Here is a 13,365-nt window from a genome sequence, read left to right as displayed (position 1 = left end):
GGTTCTCCCTTTGCACACCTAGCCGAACAAAGTGGGACATAGGAGGTAAGCACAGGAGCCGGGCAACCTAACTATTGACCAAAGACACAATTCGAAATCGATGCATATATAGCAATATCCAAGAATGTTTTTACCAAATCTCTAAAGGTGTCCGGCGTTGCACTGCGAGACTTATGCTGGAAACACACAAGTAGTTTAAAAGTGCCATAGGCTTGGAAAACCAAAGAACTTTAGTAAAAACTTTATGCCTGAACTAAATTAAGTCATTTGGCGCCAATCCGAAAATTGGTCTTACTTTTGTGCTTCTGTCGTGCATTAATATGACACATGCGATCTCAAGACTACAAGCGGGTCAGCCTATGGCTGCAACCTCCTATCCCGAAGGTGGAGTACTGCTTGTTAAGCCAATTTAGTGAACTAAACTCGAGCGACATTAGAGACAAAATAGGCTATCGGGCTATTGACCACACACTTGAGTCGAGAAAGGAGTGGTAGAAAAAGACTTTGCACCAACTTAGAAGAAGAACACTTATTATAAAATGGATCATATAAATTTAAGAGCCCCAGTTAACACAAAATAGGCTATCGGGCAAAGAAATGTGTTTTAATGAACCTTGTTTTTCATAAACATATTTTAACATAAATATAATGTTTGGTCGAACCGAATAAGAATTAAAAAACTGAGCATTGGAAGTGAGTTAGCTGGTTAATGTGCTCGTTGTCAATGCGCAGGACGAGGTCCCAGCCCCCAAGCTGGTCCCGAGGTGGCGGAGCGAAGAGCTCGGCACTCTGAAGTGGCAACATAGCATGGCTAGTGTGGCGAGGTGGAACCCCAGTCCGTCTGAGGCGATGGAGCAGGCAGGCAGTATGACGCCGAAGTCCCCGGTGGGCTTTAATGAAGTGATGACGAAGCCACCAGTCCAGCCGAGGTGACAGCGCTGCCCAACCCGGTTCATTTACCTATGCACAAAAAATGGTGCAAACCAAAGATAATAGTAATAAATTAAAAAAATCGTTGCATAATTAATAATTTATGCAAAGCGAGTAATAAAAGGAATATGGCCCGTGTACCAAACACTCGATGAGGTAGAGCTCTCTTAGCGATGCCAAAATCCCCGATGCAACCGAACATGTCGGTATGGCAATTTGACCAACAAGGTGATCACGCGAGCCGATTTATGCCGATTGGGACGACGACGTCGGCTTGCCGAAGTGACCGCATGACGCCATCGAAGTCTATTACCTACACGTGTAAAAAACTGCAGACCAAAAAATAATAATATAAATATATCAAAAATCCTTGCATAATTAATTTATGCAAATTAATTTTTAAAGAGATGTGGCCTGGCGTTGAAGCCAATGTCGATGCGGGGCGTCGGCGTGGCAAAGCCTGAATTCGCATGGCGGTCCTAGTTTTCGACGCAGCATTCGCTGAATTGCAGACGGGAAACTGACCGAAACATCACCCAACCATCATTAATGCGGCCAGCATTTCATAGTCCTGTGTACAAAGGATGGAACAAACGAGAGTAATATTCCTCAGGAAAAATAAGCCCATGCAAGCAAAATAATTAGTAGGAATAATAGCACCTGGTTTATTTGCTGTAGCAATCAAAGAGACACACGCTGGCGTTCATGAATTTGCATCTAGTAATAGTACTAGTGCCAGCGCTAGCTTCATGTTGTGTGCGCGTGCTCGGCCGGGACGCGGTGAAGTGAAGCCCCCGGTCCAGCTAACGTGACAAAGCTGGTCGGCTGGTGACGCCGAAGTCTCCGGGGTAGGTTGATGAAGAGATGGCGAAGCTCCCAGTCCAGTCAAGGTGACGGAGCAGGTCAGTAAGGTGACATTGCAGCCGCCGTGCCAGCTAAGGTGTTGAAGCTGGTCATAACTTGTGATGCGGTCAATGCCGGATTGATGAAGTGACCGAGTGGCAATGTCGGTGCGCTTGACCTATGCAATCTGTGGGGCGATGGTGTTTGTGATGATTTAGCCTTCGCGACGCCGAACTCTTGTTCGGCTTGCCGAGCTGGTGATCCGATAAGGTTAGGCTCGGCTCGATGAAGCGACGATCTGTCTAGGGTAGGTCGGTAGATGTGGAGCAAGGGTTGGTTTGACACCGGCACGACGGTGAAGATTACCTCTGAAAAAGAGCAAAATTTGTGAGCATGTGTTCGCAAACAAAACACAATACCCTAAAAGAGATTCTTCCAAAAAGGTTGTCCAATACCCCGTTCATGAAAAAAGATGAACTCAGGTCGGATTCGTATTCGCACAGAAAACAGATCTGAAAAGTGATGCACTAATCTGAAGGTTCCTTGAGTTTGAACAGTGGGATCAAGCTGAAATTTTGAGAAGTGGTAGATAAGGAAATTACGCAAAAAATTAATGGTTGGATCTTCCAAATAACATCCGAGCCAGGATTTGGAGACCATGTCCTAAACTCGTCCAGAACCTATCCACACTTGACAGGCCTCCGGTATATCATAGATTGCCGGAGATTCCTCCAGCGGAAGGTGACGAAATTTTCCAAGGTTGTTGTATACTCAATTGCGCATAATTCCACCAAAGGGTTCGTCAAATCGACTCTCGAGCAGACGGTGGCAGCGAAAACAATTCTGTTGTATAGAAAAAACTGTGCAATCGTACGAGGGCAATGTTGACGATGAGCCCCAGGCTCTGTGGACGTCTTTTCCATGGTCTCGGTTGAGATTTGAGCTGATGATGGTGAAAGTACCCATCTGATCTTGATGATCTGACGTGGAGCGTGGTCCTCGATCCAGCCGAGTTGACCAGTTGAGCCGGCGACAAAGATGTCGACATCGACCATAAAGCTCAGCTCTGATGCGTATATCGCACCGGAGATGATCTGAATTCCAATCGCACCGTGGCGACTGCCAGCAGGCTCTCAATGAAAGCATCAATGTCGGTTATATATCTGGCGTATCTCGTAGTAGGTGTCCTAAGCTAGGTGTCCTGGAGCGATGGTAACATCGACACGGGATTTTACCTAGGTTCGGGCCCTCTTGATGGAGGTAAAACCCTACGTCCTGCTTTTGGTTGTATTCATATGGGGTGTAGTACAGAGTACATGTATCTACCATGAGATTGTTCTAATGAATATTAGATTGTCTATTGACTAGCCTGGACTCAGTTTATATATGCACCGTAGGCCTAGGGTTTAGAGGAGTACTTGTCTTGTGCGCCAAGTCTTGTGGAATCCTCCTTGTATTCGGCATGGGCTGCCCAAAGTGGCCCATTAGTGAATCATCATGGGGTCCTCGGCCCAACCCACTGGTCGGGAGATGACGTGGTGAGTACCCCTTAGTCCAGGACACCGTCATTCAGCACTTACAGACATTACCTTACTGAAAACTACTTATCATTTCCTTCTGCTCCTCGTTGGGTTTGACACTCTTACTTATCGAAAAGAGCTCAATTTATCCCCTATACTTGTGGGTCATCAAGGCTATTTTCTGGCACCATTGCCGGGGAGTGAAGCACCTTTGGTAAGTGGAATTTGGTAAGGAAACATTTATATAGTGTGCTAAAATTTATTGTCACTTGTTACTATGGAAAACAATCCTTTGAGGGGTTTGTTCGGGGTATCTTCACCTCGCCCGGAACCACAATTAGCTACCCCTCAACCTACTGCACCTACTAAAAATATTGAATATGAAATTCCTTCGAGTATGATAGAACAACTTCTAGCTAATCCTTATGCAGGAGATGGAACCGAACATCCTAATATGCACTTGATATATGTAGAGCTAATTTGTGGATTGTTCAAGCTTGTAGGTTTACCCAGGGATGAAGTTATGAAAAAGGTTTTCACTTTATCTTTGAAGGGACAAGCATTGGCATGGTATAGGCTATGCGATGATATTGGATCTTGGAGTTGGAATCGTTAGAAATTGGAGTTCCACCAAAAAAATTATCCTATGCATCTAGTTCATCGTGATCGAAATTATATATATATAATTTTTGTCCTCATGAAGGAGAAAGTATCTCTCTAGCTTGGGGGAGGCTTAAGTCAATCTTATATTCATGCCCCAATCATGAGGTCTTAAGAGAAATTATTATCTAGAACTTTTATGCTCGGTTTTCTCATAATGATCAAACCATGTATAATGCCCTCGATGCGGCTATATCTCCTACGTGTCGAAGCACGACTTAGAGGCATAACCGCATTGAAAGCAATGTCGCAAGTAAGGTAATCTTCACAACATCCCATGTAAATAAATAAAAGGGGAAAGGATACATAGTTGGCTTACACTCGCCACGTCACAAAAATACATGAATAACATTACAATCATTCAATACACTCATGGTCCGACTACGGTACCAAAATAAAGATCAACCCCCACATGCGACACGGTCCCCGATCGCCCCAACTGGGCACCACTACTGATCATCTGGGAAAGACACATAGTAACGGTGAGAGTCTTCATCGAACTCCCACTTGAGCTCAAGCGCATCGTCTGGAGCGGTATCATCGGTCCCTACATCTGGTTTTGGAAGTAATCTATGAGTCACGGGGACTCAGCAATCTCGCACCCTCGCGATCAAGACTATTTAAGCTTATAGGTAAGACAAGGGTATGATGTGGAGCTGCAGCAAGCGACTAGCATATATGGTGGCTAACAGACGCAGATGAGAGCGAGAAGAGAAGGCAAAAGAACGGTCGAATAACTATGATCAAGAAGTGATCCTGGAACAACCTACGTCAAACATTACTCCAACACCATGTTCACCTCCCGGACTCCGCCGAGAAGAGACCATCATGGTTACACACGCGGTTGATTCATTTTAGTTAAGTTAAGTTTCATGTTATCTACAACCAGACATTAACAAATTCCCATCTGCCAATAACCGCGGGCACGACTTTTGAAAGTTCAAAACCCTAGAGGGGAGTCCCAACTTAGCCCATCACAAGCTCTCACGGTCAATGAAGGATATTCCCTCTCCCAAGACATTCCGATCAGACTCGGTTTCCCGGTTACAAGACATCCTCGACAATGGTAAAACAAGTCCAGCAACACCGCCCGAATGTGCCGACAAATCCCGATAGGAGCTGCACATAACTCATTCTTAGGGCACACTCAGATTGTCCAAACTTCCGGTTGGCCAACCCAGAGTTGCCCCTGGTGGCCACCGGCGGATGACGAGGTGGACCAACACTCTGAGGAGCACTGGCCCGGGGGGTTTAAATAAAGATGACCCTCAGGCTCCGGAAACCCAAGGGAAAAAGAGGCTAGGTGGCAAATGGTAAAACCAAGGTTGCGCATTGCTGGAGGAGTTTTATTCAAGGCGAACTGTCAAGGGGTTCCCATTATAACCCAACCGCGTAAGGAACGCAAAATCCGGGAACATAACACCGATATGACGGAAACTAGGGCGGCAAGAGTGGAATAAAACACTAGGCAAAAGGCCGAGCCTTCCACCCTTTACCAAGTATATAGATGCATTAAGATAACAAGATAATATGGTGGTATCCCAACAATAAACAATGTTCCAACAAGGAACGATCTCCAATCTTCACCTGCAACTAGCAACGCTATAAGAGGGGCTGAGCAAAGCGGTAACATAGCCAATCAATGGTTTGCTAGGACATGGAGGGTTAGAGGTTTGACATGGCAATTTGGGAGGCATGATAAGCAAGTGGTAGGTATCGTGGCATAGGCATAGCAAAGGGCGAGCATCTAGCAAGCAAAGATAGAAGTGCTTTCGAGGGTATGATCATCTTGCCTGCAAAGTTGTCAGAGTTGACTTGATCCTCGTAAGCAAACTCAACGGGATCCTCATTCACGAACTCATCTCCCGGCTCTAGCCAAACAAGAACAACAAGCAAATGGAACACAATCAACCACGTGCAATGCTCAAACAACATGATGCAAACATGGTATGATATGCGGCATGCGATATGTGATGCATATGCAAGATTTGACAAGGAATGATTGAACCAGGGCTCAACTTGGAAATCCAAGAGTGCCACTGGAAAGGTAAGGTGATTTTGGTTGAAATCGATATAAAGATCATCGGAATCGGATGCACGGTTTGGAAATGGCAAGCAAAACAAATATGGCACCGGTCTGCGATAATCAGCAAGTGACCAACTAAATGCATCAAGATAAATATGCTACAGCACTCAAACATGGCAAAGAAATACATGGCAGGGATCCACTCATGATGCTTGACAAAATATGAACACTGAGCTATGGCTAATTCATCAATTAACAGGTTTAAACAAGCATGGAAAAAGTGCAATTGATAACAGGTTTCAGACTTAGTGAAATTAACACAAGGCTGGAATTTATCATCAGGAAGCACACTTTAGAGCATGAAAAATATATGCTACAGGAACTTAACATGGCAAAGCAAGGCATGACATGAAGCTACTCAAAGCACTTAACAAAAGTCCCTTAGTGACCTTGAGCCAAAAGGGATCAGAAAATACAATTGCAAGCATGTGAACATGGCAAAAACATAATCAGCTTACAGACTTAGTGAAAAACTGGAGCATGCAAATCAGTTAACAAGTAGGCATGTTTACGAGCTCGATCCACTCACTACAGAGCATGACATGACAAACTAAGCATACACCCATCAAGAATACATGGCATAGGAGCTAGACATGGCAAGAACAACAACATAGCATGCACAGATCAATAGCAACATCACCGACAAAATCGCTAAACATGTCAACAATCTGCCAGGATTCACTTTATAGCAAAAGTAGAGCTCGATTGACTCAAGCTAGGTTTCTCCATAAATGCAAACAAAGACATGGATGGATAGAGCACCACAATGTTAACAAAACATCCTTACTGACCATCCTCAAACGAGGCACGAATCACTAGGAAACAACATGAACATATGGCATTACAACAAAAACAGAACAAGGTCTTAGTGAAATTCTAAGTCCCTGAAATCAGCTTTACCGATTACGCTACTTTGCAAGCTTGTTCTAGTCACCACAAACATCACAAAAATACAAGGCAAGCACCTCTGTAAAGATGGCATGGCATATAACAAAACACATGTAGAGCTCAGGATCATAGCATGCACACATTAATCATGGCAAAAATGACATAGCTATTTGCTGAGACAGATCTGAGAAATTCATCACATAGCCCTCTTCCAACAACATTTCAGGCATCAAGATGAGCTCAAATGAAAATTATGCAATGATATGAAATGATGTACTCATCGAGGCAAACATTTTGATATGCTACACGCCCAAATCGGATCTACGATGAGAGAGTTACGACATGATGAATATTGCAAAAAATATAGAAACAGAGGCAAAAAGGTCAACCCTCAGGTCTAGGGTTCCTCGCGGCCACGCAATCCGAGGCCACTCCAGCGAGGTCTTCTCGCTCCGGCGAGGTTGGCACGGTGGCGGGGAGGCGAAGCCGGCCTCTCCCCGGCCGGATCTGACGGCGGCGGCGACTCCGGTCCTTGGTGGTGGCTCTGGAGGCGCGGGGCTGGCCGGCGACGAACTCCGGCCGGCGTGCGGGGAGCAGGGCGGCGGAGATGGCCCCTGGCGGCGGAGGCAGCGATCCGTGGCGGCGAAGATTTGAGCGGGGCGCGTGGAGGAGCCGGGCCTCGGGGGCTCTCCCTGGGCCCGGGCGGGCCGGCGGCGAGGGGAGCGGCGAGGCAACACATGGCAGGCGGCGATTGGTGGTGGCGGCGTGTCCGGCCGGACCGGACGTGTCCAGCGCGGCGAGAGGGAGAGGAGCTAGGTTTAGGGTAGGGAAGACCCGAAAAATTTCAGGGGAGACCTAGTTTTATAGGTAGGAGGAGCTAGGAGGCTCCAAATTGAGCACGGTTTGCGGCCACGCGATCGTGATCGAACGCTCTAGATGATGGAAAGGTTTTTGGTGGGATTTGGGCCAAATTGGAAGGGTGTTGGGCTGCAACATGAACGAGGCCTTTTCGGTCCCTCGGTTAACCGTTGGAGTATCAAACGAAGTCCAAATGGCACGAAACTTGACAGGCGGTGTACCGGTAGTAAACCAAGGCCGCATGGCAAGTCTCAGTCCAATCCGGAAATGTTTAACCCCCACACACGAAAAGAGGTAGAAAGGACCACCGGGTGACATAGGAGCGCCGGAATGCAAAACGGACAACGGGGAAAATGCTCGGATGCATGAGATGAACACGTATGCAAATGCAATGCACATGATGACATGATATGAGATGCATGACAAAGACAACAACACACGAAGACAAAAAACCGACACCGAGGAAAATAAAATAACTTAGGCCGGAAACGGCAAGGGTTGGGATACAGATAAGGTAAATTACATCCGGGGTGTTACACCATGCTTGATACTTCTTGTGCTGGTTCTTTTATAAAGTAGACTATTGAATTCCGGTGGGATCTTTTGGAAAGAATTAAACGTAACTCTGAAGATTGGGAACTCGATGAAGGTAAAGAGTCAGGTATTAAACTTAAGTATGATTGTGTTAAATCTTTTATGGATACCGATGCTTTTCAAAAGTTTAGCACTAAATATGGACTTGACTCTGAGATAGTAGCCTCCTTTTTTGAATCATTTGCTACTCATGTTGATCTCCCTAAAGAGAAGTGGTTTAAATATCACCCACCTATTAAATAAGAAACTAAAGAACCGGTACCAGTTAAAGAAGAAACTATACTTTATACTGTTGATCCAGTTGTTCCTTCTGCTTACATTGAGAAACCACCTTTCCCTTTTAGGATGAGAGAACATGCTAAAGTTTCAACTGTGGTTAACAAAAGCTATATTAAAACACCTAAACCCGATGAACAAAATAAAGTAGAACCTAGTATTGCTATGGTTAAGGATCTCTTAGAAGAAGATATGGATGGGCATGTTATTTACTTCTGTGAAGAAGCTGCTAGAATTGCCAAACCTGATAAAAACACAAACATAGACCAGTTGTTGGCATGCACGTCATCTCAGTTCAAATAGGAGAACACTGTTATCATGGTTTATATGACATAGGTGCTAGTGTGAGTGCTATTCCATATACCTTATATCAAGAAATTGTGAATGACATAGCACCCGTAGAGATAGAAGAAATAGATGTTACTATTAAACTTGCTAATAGAGACACTATATGACCAATTGGGATTGTTAGATATGTTGAAGTTTTGTGTGGGAAAATAAATTCCCTACTAATTTTCTTGTTCTTGGTTCCCCACAAGATGACTTTTGTCCCATTATCTTTGGTAGACCTTTCTTGAACACCGTTAATGCTAAGATAGATTGCAAGAAACAAACTGTCGGTGTTAGTTTTGGTGATGGGTCTCATGAGTTTAATTTTTCTAAGTTTAGTAGAAATCTTCATGAAAAAGAATTGCCTAGTAAGGATGAATTAATTGGTCTCGCTTCTATTGATGTACCACCTACAGATCCTTTAGAAAAATATTTGCTAGACCATGAAAATGATTTTCATATGCATGAAAGAAATGAAATAGGTAAAATTTCTCTGTAAAATGTCCTCTACTTGAACACAATTTTCCTATTGAAACTCTAGGAGTTCCTCCTCCACCTAAAAGTGATCCTGTGTTTGAATTAAAACAATTTCCAGACACTTTGAAATATGCTTATCTTGATGAAAAGAAGATATATCCTGTTATTATCAGTGCTAACCTTTTAGAACATGAAGAAGAAAGATTATTAAAAGTTCTAAGGAAGCACCAAGCTACTATTGGATATACTCTTGACGATTTATAGGGCATTAGTACCACTCTATGTCAGCACAAAATTAATATGGAACCTGATGCTAAACCCGTTGTTGATCACCAACGTCGGTTAAATCCGAAGATAAAATAAGTGGTAAGAACAGAAATATTAAAACTTCTGGAAGCAAGTATAATCTATCCCATAGCAGATAGTAGATGGGTAAGTCCTATTCATTGGTGTTCCTAAGAAAGGAGGTATAACTGTTGTTCCTAACGATAAGAATGAACTTATTCCACAAAGAATTATTACATGCTATAGAATGGTAATTGATTTTAGAAAATTAAACAAAGCAACTAGAAAAGATCATTACCCTTTGCCTTTTATTGATCAAATGCTTGAAACAGTATCTAAGCACACACACTTTTGTTTCCTTGGTGGATATTTTGGCTTTTCACAAATACCTGTTTCTCAACCTGATCAAGAAAATACCACTTTTGCTTGTCCTTTTGGAACCTATGCCTAGAGACATATGCCTTTTGGTTTATGTAATGCACCTTCTACCTTTCAAAGATGAATGACTGCTATATTCTATGACTTTTGTGTAAAGATTATTGAGGTTTTCATGGATGACTTTTCTGTTTATGGGAAGTCTTTTGATGATTATTTAAGCAATCTTGATCGAGTTTTGCAGAGATGTGAAAAAACAAATCTTGTCTTGAATTGGGAGAAGTGCCACTTTATGGTTAATGAAGGCATTGTCTTGGGTCATAAAATTTCTGAAAGAGGTATTGAAGTGGACAAAGCGAAGGTTGATGCTATTGAGAAAATTCCATGTCCTAAAGATATAAAAGGTATTCGTAGTTTCTTAGGTGATGCTGGTTTCTATAGGAGATTTATCAAAGACTTTAAAAAAAATTCTAGGCCTACTAGTCTCTTGCAAAAGGATATTCCTTTTGTTTTTGATGGTGATTGTGTAGAAGCCTTTGAAACACTTAAGAAAGCTTTAATTTCTGCACCTATTGTTTAACCACCTGATTGGAACTTGCTTTTGAAATTACTTGTGATGCTAGTGATTATGCTGTTGGTGCTGTTCTAGGACAAAGAGTTGATAAGAAACTTAATGTAATTCATTGTGCTAGTAAAACTCTAGACAGTGCTCAAAGAAATTATGCTACTACTGGAAAAAAATTCTTAGCAATGGTTGATAATTTTAGACCTTATATTGTTGATTCCAAAGTAACTGTTCACACAGACCATGCTGCTATTAAATATCTTATTGAAAAGAAAGATGCTAAACCTAGACTTATTCGATGGGTTCTCTTATTACAAGAATTTGGTTTAAATATCTTTGATAGAAAAGGAGCTGAGAACCCAGTAGTTGATAATTTTATCTAGGCTTGAAAATGTACTTGGTGACCCACTACCTATTAATGATAGTTTTCCTGATGAGTAGTTAGCTGAAATAAATGTTTCTCATAGTACTCCTTTGTATGCTGACTATGCTAATTACATTGTTGCTAAATATTTACCACCTAGCTTTACATACAAGCAAAAGAAAAAATTCTTCTATGATTTAAGACATTACTTTTGGGATGACACACACCTTTATAAAGGAGTAGATGGTATTATTAGACGTTGTGTACCTGAGCATGAACAGGGACAAATCCTACAGAAATGTCACCCTGAGGCCTATGGAGGGCATCATGCTGGAGATAGAACCGCTCATAAGGTATTGCAGTCCGCATTTTATTGGCCTACTCTCTTCAAGGATGCCTGTAAGTTCGTCTTTATCTTGTGATGAATGTCAAAGAATAAGTAAATTGGTAAGCGTAAAGATATGCCTATGAATTATTCACTTGTTGTTGAACCATTTGATGTTTGAGGATTTGATTATATGGGACCTTTTCCTTCCTCTAATGGGTATACACATATTTTGGTTGCTATTGATTATGTTACTAAATGGGTAGAAGCTATTCCAACCAGTAGTGCTGATCACAACACCTCTATTAAAATGCTTAAGGAAGTTATTTTCCCATGGTTTGGAGTCCCTAGATATTTAATGACTGATGGTCGTTCACACCATATTCATGGTGCTTTCCGTAAAATGCTTGCCAAATATGATGTTAACCATAGAATTGCATCACCATATCACCCTCATTCTAGTGGTCAAGTTGAACTTAGCAATAGAGTAATAAAATTAATTTTGCAAAATACTATCAATAGGTCCAGGAAGAATTGGTCTAAGAAACTAGATGATGCACTTTGGGCTTATAGAACAACATATAAAAATCCTATGGGCATCTCTCCTTATAAAATGGTTTATGGAAAAGCTTGTCATTTGCCTCTTGAGTTAGAACATAAAGCATTTTGGGCAATCAAAGAAATCAATTATGACTTCAAACTTGCTGGTGAAAAGTGGTTATTTGATATTAGCTCTCTAGATGAATGGAGAACCCAAGCTTGTGAAAATGCAAAATTATTCAAAGAAAAAGTTAAAAGATGGCATGATAAAAGAATCCAAAAGCGTGAGTTTAAAGTCGGAGAATATTTCCTTTTGTACAACTCTCATTTCCGATTCTTTGCAGGAAAACTCCTCTCAAAATGGGAAGGCCCATATGTCATCGAGGAGGTTTATCGGTCAGGAGCCATCAAGATAAATAATTTCGAAGGTACTAACCCGAAGGTTGTCAATGGGCAACGAATAAAACATTATATCTCAGGTACGCCCATTAATGTTGAAAGTAATATTATCCAAACTTCGACACCGGAAGAACACATAAAAGAGTCCTTCCGAAACACTCCAGAATCGTGAAAATAAGGAGGTACATGATACGGTAAGTAAACAGACTCCGAAAAATCCGCAAAAATATTTTTTATGAGTTTTGGAATATTTAAAAAATTGGAAATAAAGAAACTTCCAGGAAGCGTCCCCTGGTGGGAACAAGACACCAGGGCTCGCAAGGCTTGCCTGGCGCACCCAGGTGGGTTGTGCCCACCTGGGACACCTTCCGTACTCTGTTTTTCTTCCGTATGCTTGTCCTCGAAGATAAAAAATCTATATATATATATTTCCCGAACCTGCTGATCACCATATCGCGGAGAAATCCTCTGTTCTCTTTTATTGCTGTTTTCTGTTAGATCCCATCTACCATGGCCTCTTCAAGTACCTACAAGGACAAGTTCTTCAAGAACGTTAGCAACCCATACCTTTGGGAGGTGGTGCAGCACCCTCAGGTTATCCAGATGCATGAGGGGGTGCTTCACCTCCGCAATGTGCCATGTCCAAAGGGGACGGGAACCGTGGAGGCCAGGCTTGAAGCCATGGAGCAAGACGTCTTCCGGTGCAAGGGGATGGTGGAGCAGGATGGCAAGCCCATGAAGGACATCATCTTCACCCTCAACGAGCAAATAAACTTTCTCCAAAACCAGACCTATGATCTTCAAAACCAAGTCTTTGAATATGAGGCGAGGTTTAAAGGTGAGTGTCGGTGTCAAAACCGGCGGATCTCGGGTAGGGGGTCCCGAACTGTGCGTCTAGGCCGGATGGTAACAGGAGACAGGGGACACTTTGTTTTACCCAGGTTTGGGCCCTCTCGATGGAGGTAATACCCTACTCCTACTTGATTAATATTGATGATATGGGTAGTACAAGAGTAGATCTACCACGAGATCAAGGAGGCTAAACCCTAG

Source organism: Triticum urartu, chromosome 6A (assembly GCF_056163025.1).
Source record: "Triticum urartu cultivar PI428250 chromosome 6A, HENAU_Tu73, whole genome shotgun sequence".
Classification (NCBI taxonomy): Eukaryota; Viridiplantae; Streptophyta; class Magnoliopsida; order Poales; family Poaceae; genus Triticum; species Triticum urartu.
Note: the sequence above shows the minus strand (reverse complement) of the source record.